The following is a 7,317-nucleotide window of genomic DNA, read 5'->3' as shown; positions in this document are numbered from 1 at the left end:
GGTTATAAAACCCCAATTGTGCTGGGGTTGAGTAGCTGTGAGATAAATTTTAAGCTCACTAGTCAAACCGTGGCTTGTGCTTGATATCATTGGGAGTGATATAAAATGTACTAGGTCTGCCACAATAAAATGTTCATTGTTTCTGAATTCTACCAATTTTTTGAATTACGAAGAAAAGTTTTTCTCTAAGAAAATGACTGAGGTGAGATAGGACAAATTGAAGTGGTCCATTTTTTTATATTAACAGGGACCCAATGGATGCAACTTTCATTTTCCCACTTCTCTGTTAGTGGGTGGTCATTTCATCCTCTTTTCCCCCAGAAACTGAACAGTATTTTTATTTTTTTCTAAAGTTTTTTTTTTTAAGTTAAAATAGAACCTATGTGTGCAGTCACTATTGACTAAAAATCACATACCATATATACTACAGAGATATATTTGCCTGATTTCAAATTATAAAATCTTCTTGACATTCTTAAATAAAGGAAGCATTTAACTTTTGAATTAGTTAACAACAAACCCAGGTGCACACTTTTAAATGAAAAATCAACATTTGAAAAAATCATAAATACTCATTCATTATAAAAAACCTGAAAAATATGACTGAAAGAAATAAAAAGCAACTTAAAACTCAGAAACCCATGAAACACACTATTAATATTTTAGACTATATCTATTATGACTGTTTTAAGGAAAGATATATAACGTGTTAGATAATTTATTGAAATAACAACTTTTCTTTTGTCCTTTGCTGTAGGCAATTTCTTTTTTTCTTAATTTTTGAAATATTTAATGTAACCTTCTTTACTTCTTTCATTTTCTAAGATAGTGGCCAAGTCTTTGTCCCTTTACCTTAGGAAGTTAATAATGACTTCTGTGTGGCAGAGCCAGAAGTAAAAGTTGCCAGACAAAAAAAACAATATACCTGTTGAGAGTTTTTGTTAAGGGTGGATTCATGGAGCAGTGAAGTCAGATTGTCTAAGTGGAGAAGGACCTCCAGGAACTGGGTGGAGCTGGGGAGGAGCTTCTCCTAGGACTGGATGTGGAGAAAGCTGTCTGAGGCCTTCTGCACCCTGTGGTTTCCCAGGACTCCAGGGACTGTTGGGGCTTCTAGGGGACTAGATGGGTGGCTTCCTCTGAGGCTGGGTACCAAGTTCTGTGGTACTCCATCTTGGTACTGATATGAAGAGTGGACTCATTGGAAAAGACCCTGATGCTGGAAAAGATTGAAGGCCAAAGGAGAAGGGGGTGGCAGAGGATGCAATGGTTAGATAGCATCACTGACTCAACGGACAAGAATTTGAACAAACTTCAGGAAATAATGGAGGATGGAGGAGCCTGGTGCGGTATGGTCCATGGGGTCGCAAAGAGTCCAACACAACTTTGCAACTGAACAACAACAACTAATGTGACATTTTAAGGTAAAATTCTGGTCTACTGTACATAACAGTCCATCTGGGACTGCACTCAAGATGAGTCACAACCCATGGAACTGCAAACATTTGATTAGGTACTCTAGTATGACTAAGATGACATTTCCTTCCATCTGAGGATCCAGAAAGCGATATAAGTTTATTTGAAGAAAATTTTAATACTGTGCTAGTTCTTAAAACTGAGCTCAGTGGTTCACAGTGGAAACTCTAAATTGCTTCATAGGTTCAAGATGTACCTCTGCCATTTAGGTTCAGTGTGACCTTGGACAAGTGACTTAGCCTTTTTATTACTTGGTTGTTTTATCTATACAATGAGATCAACAATAGTACCCGTGTCATAGGGTTGTTTTCAGGAATAAAGGAGTTAGAACAGTAGAGCGATGTTGGGCACATAGTTGTTGACATGCCTGACACAGCTGCTAAGTTGTGTTCGACTCTTTGTGATCTCATGGACTGAACATTAACTGTTGGTATTAACCTTTATGGTTGCCTAGACTTGTTCCCACTACTTGTGGGTCCACATCCAGGATTGCTGAGCATGTTCTGTAGCACACATTGTTCCAGCAACTCATTAGAACCCTCAAAGAAGATTTTTTTGAATCAGTATTTTTCCCCTTGTTGGTAAACTGTTGGTCTGAGATGAAACCAACTATCAGAAGGCATTGTGGCTTCTGGGTTCATTAGGAGACAGTAATGAGAGTGAGTTAGAAAGGATCATAAAGAATGCCTAAAAACCTCTTTGTGGTTAGAAGACGATAAAGGAAAGAAGAGAAAGCAAATGCAGCCTTTTTACTATTTGCTTATGACATGACTTTCTCTAGGATTTTTAGATTACAGAAGAGATGTAGAAGGTAAACTCTAAGAACTCTATTTGCACTTTGAATTTCCACAAAAACAAAAGCTGTTCTTGGAGAGTGGGAAGCTGTTGGTCTGAGTCTTAGGGTAAAAACACACAGAGGTGCTGCTGAGAGCATGGGCTAAGATTCTGGGCCAGGAAATGAGGGAGAGTGTTCTGCTGTGAGGATAATAATAAATTATGGAAAACTGAGGGTGGTTTTTTAAAGGAAAAAGTCATTAACCACCCTCTACAATACTACACATGCCCATTTGAAACTTGCCTTGGACATTTAACTAAGAGGTAGCAGCAAGAGTGGTTTCATGGACTGAGAAATGGTGACTGATGGAAGAATTTAGGTAGAGTGGTGGCAAAATTCCTTCTGCTGTTTCGCTCTTAGGTGTCTTATTTGGTGTAGGTTTTTGGTATATAAGCATTAACAAGTTAAGGAAATTCTCTTTCATTTCTACTTCAAGGGTTTTGTTTTTGAATGGTTTGGTATTTTATCAAGAGCTCTTTCTGTTTTGGGGGCTTCCATGGTTGCTCAGTAGTAAAGAATCCACTTGCCAAGGCAGGAGACGTGGGTTTAATCCCTGGGTTGGATAGATCCCCTGCTATAGGAAACGGTGCCAATATTCTTGCTTGGGCATTCCCATGGACAGAGGAGCCTGGCGAACTACAGTCCATGGAGTCCAAAAAGGTCACACACAATTTAGCAACTAAACAATATCAACCATTTCTGTATTTGCTGGGATAATCATATATTTCTCATTTAATCTATTATACTGGTGAACTACAGTAGTAGGTTTTATGTTAAATCAGGCTTGCATTTCAGTGATGAAGCTTACTTGGTTGTGGTATATTGCATTGTATATATGGTTGGAATCAATTTGCTAATGTTATATTAGGGTTTTTAAAATCTATGTTCCTAAGTAAGATTGGCCTATAATTTTCTGTTTTTGTAGTACCCTTGTCAGATTATGATATTTGAGGCTATATTCATCTCATTAAATGATTTTAGGATCTTTCTACTATTTTAATTCTCAGAAACTTTAAGAGAAGAGTGATCTTTCTCTTGAATATAAGAGTGTTCCTGTTTGTCTGGTCCTGGTAGGATCTAGGTGATTCCTCCAGATGGGGCTGTTTTTGCTTCAGCTGAGCTTGGGCGCCTTATACTTCTTAGATCATTCTGAGTTACATTTATGAATTGAGTAATTTTGGTCTGCCTGGGTAGTATAGGTTTAGGTTGAAAAAGGCTACTTTCTAGACTCAGATTTTCAATAATAACTACTCTTCCCTTTTCACTGTCTATATAGAGAGTTTATTTCTACTCATGTTTGAGCAGTTGATAACTTGAGAGTCAAGTTTTGTAAGCAGAGGAAATTTTCTCTCCTTAGAGTCTCCCTTTTGATTAGGCTTTGAAGCTTATCCTTATCTCTTACTCTTGCCTACATAAGATTGTGAAAATCTAAGTTTGGGGCGGCATCAGGGAACTGTTTACTGACAGCTCATCTTTGCTTTTATGAGGATTATTTGAGTTTTAATCCAAGACTTTCAGTTGATTTCAAAGAAAGGGTAATCCAGAGCTTACTATGTTAACAGAAACTCAACAGTGTTATGTATTTATCTTAACATGTATAAGAAGTCATTTAACTAGCATGTCAAATCTGTGGTTTTACTGATTTTTTAATATAGTATAATATTAATTCCCTGGTGGCTCAGATGGTAAAGAATATGCCTGCAATGTGGGAGACTTGGGATCAATCCCTGGTTTCGGAAGATCCCCTGGAAAAAGGAATGACAACACACTCCAGTATTCTTCCCTGGAGAATTCCATGGACAGAGGAGCTTGGCGGGCTACAGTCCGTGGGGTCATGAAGAGTTGGACATGACTGAGTGACTGACACTTTTCACTTTCAGTATTCATTAAAATAAAGAGTGAATTTAAGATTGATTGAAAAGTATGCCGATCAGGTGTAAATCATGAAGACAGTAAGCCACATGACTATTGTGTTGACAAATGTAAAGAGTAGGTTTGCACTGATTGTGAAAGCAAATGCAGAGATATCCGGATATGTTATATAAAGCTGATATAGTCCAAGAGTGGAGAATGAAGCCAGAGAAGCCACAATTAAGAACAGAAAGAAAAGCAACATTTCTTAGGTATATATGCATGCTCTTAGACCTCAGAATCTTATCAGGGTGTCAGACAGTTTCAAGTGGTAACGTGAATCACATCAGAGCTTCTGAAGCTAATCTGTCTCCTCTAGGTCTACCTTAAATATGGAAGGCTGGAGTTATTTATAGGTGGGCTGCTTGGCTATGCGCTGGACATTCCCTCATCATGAGGTGCTAGGTACAGCTCATCAGTCTCTCAAGACTGTACATGAATAATATGACTGCAGAGCACATTTTGGTACAAAGCGCTCAGGGCAGGAACACAACCCCCATCTACTACCTTCTCCCTAGCTTAGGCTGCTCAAATCTGGTTCAAGGACATTTCTGAACTCAGTGCTATGGCACAAGAAAAAAGATAAGTTTCTTAGACTTATCTGACTACAAAGTCCTTACATGAACAGCGAAAGTTTTAGAAATGCAGGTCTAGTAGAAATAGCTTGTCAGGAATTATGTGTATCAAGCAGGACCTTAAAGGAAAAAGCTATCATACTCAAATTAGAATAATTTGAAAAGAGTTTATTTATAAAAGAGACTGATTACCAAGGTGTGTGCATGTGGTACTGGTGGGTAAACAAGAGGGAAAGAAAGGCAGAAACCTGGAGCTAACAGAAGCAAGCTTTCAACATCCCCAGAGCTGAATGAACAATGGGAAGGAGATATTACCAGAATCTAGAAGACAATATCTCATAGAGCAGCCACCTAGAGTGGAAAAGTGACCTCTGTAAAGGGACATAGGATGTGCAAGGTGAAATAAGTGAAGTTGCTCAGTTGTGTCGGACTCTTTGGAACCCCATGAACTGTAGCCTACCAGGCTCCTCCATCCATGGAATTTTCCAGGCAAGAGTACTGGAGTGGGTTGCCATTATAACAGAGTAGCAGTTAGGAAAACAAATACTCTGGCTTCGGTTTCCTCCCATTCTCTGTATCCTTCTGGCCCAACCAAACTGGAGGTCATAGGATTTAGGAGCCTATTGGTATAATCCATGCAATTCGGTTTCCCTAGATAGTGAGCAAGGTGAAGCAGGATAGGGAGTCAATTTGGAGGAGGAATGAAGTCAAAGATTTCTGGAATATCAGAACTGAGCTGTAGTTCAAGATTAGTCAATAACTGCATCAATTTGTAAATCAACTGAAATGTCTAATGCTTCACATGTGTTGAAAGTTGAAAGTATTAGTCACGCAGTCATGTCCGATTCTTTGCGACCCCGTGGTCTATCCATGGAATTCTCCAGGCAAGGATACTGGAGTGGGTTGCCATTGCCTTCTCCAGGGGATCTTCCCAACCCAGGGACCAAACCCAGGTCTCCCGCATTACAGGAAGATTCCTTACCATCTGAGACACCAGGGAAGTCCATGTGTAATTATCAGTAAAATTTTTACACTCTTATTTCACCAAGAATTTATTCATTGTGTCAGTCATACCAATTTTCTTCACATTTTGTAGTTCAGTCTTTCTAATTTCACCTATTTTATTCTCTTTGGATGTTATTCTGATTATAGGTCTTTCAGAACTTTCCCAAAATATCCTAGTTTTCCAGGAACTCTGCCACTGGCCTATTTTTCAGTCCTCCAGATTTTTGAACTGTCTTGGATAAAATCCATGCAGACAGAGTATTTATTGATATTGGGTCATGCTAACTCATTTATCACTTCTGTCTTACTGACTTTGAACTCAGTGCAGTGGGGTATGGAGCCAGTTCAGAAGAATGTTCACTAGGGCTTTACCCTTTTCAGGAATCATGTTGATAATGATTGTATGGTGACTTTTATTGATGATTATTATACACTTGAGTGCATAGATGAATAATATATGACTTTGATATACTTTGAAAATTTTATTTGATAATAGAATTCATAAAAACTTAAAACATTTGAATATTGGACTATATTGTATTTCTGAGAGGAAATCATGGTTTAAATGAAGTAATACCAATATACCATGGTATATAGAAGATCATATAAAGAGGAAGTGCAAGGAGTTATTATTTTTTGATCACTTACACAGGTCAGTTGATGTATTTGATATTTTACAAATGGTATTTAATTGAGTCACAATAATGTTACTAGTCAGATTATCTGAATTGAGAGAAACATGTCTTGTGCTTCCAGAAAAATATTATTGGATAGCATTTTAAGGTCTTTATAACCAAAGTAAAGTAAATATTTAATGTAGAAATCTCTCTGCCCAGTGGAAGCCAAGTAATCCAGTAGAAAGGCTAAATTTCCAGGGACACTTGAGGATGGCGAGTGCCCTGGATGACTGTAGTGGCCTCCCTGTTGTTCTCTCTGCTTTCCTGGGTGGTTCCTCCATTCTCTCACTACACTATTACTACTGTGAAAGCGCTGTACTCAATATGCCAGCAAATTTGGAAAACTCAGCAGTGGCCACAGGACTGGAAAAGGTCAGTTTTCATTCCAATCCCAAAGAAAAGCAATGCCAAAGAATGCTCAAACTACTGCACAATTGCACTCACCTCATACGCTAGCAAAGTAATGCTCAAAATTCTCTAAGCCAGGCTTCAACAGGACATGAACCATGAACTTCCAGATGTTCAAGCTGGATTTAGAAAAGGCAGAGAAACCAGAGATCAAATTGCCAACATCTGTTGGATCATCGAAAAAGCAAGAGAGTTCCAGAAAAACATCTACTTCTGCTTTATTGACTATGCCAAAGCCTTTGACTATGTGGATCACAGTAAACTGGAAAATTCTGAAAGAGATGAGAATACCAGACCACCTGACCTGCCTCTTGAGAAACCTGTATGCAGTTCAGGAAGCAACAGTTAGAACTGGACATGGAACAACAGACTGGTTCCTAATTGGGAAAGGAATACGTCAAGGCTGTATATTGTCACCCTGCTTATTTAATTT

Source organism: Dama dama, chromosome 9 (assembly GCF_033118175.1).
Source record: "Dama dama isolate Ldn47 chromosome 9, ASM3311817v1, whole genome shotgun sequence".
NCBI classification, from domain to species: Eukaryota; Metazoa; Chordata; class Mammalia; order Artiodactyla; family Cervidae; genus Dama; species Dama dama.
The sequence above is the reverse complement of the archived record's forward strand: the minus strand, read 5'-3'. Positions refer to the sequence as shown.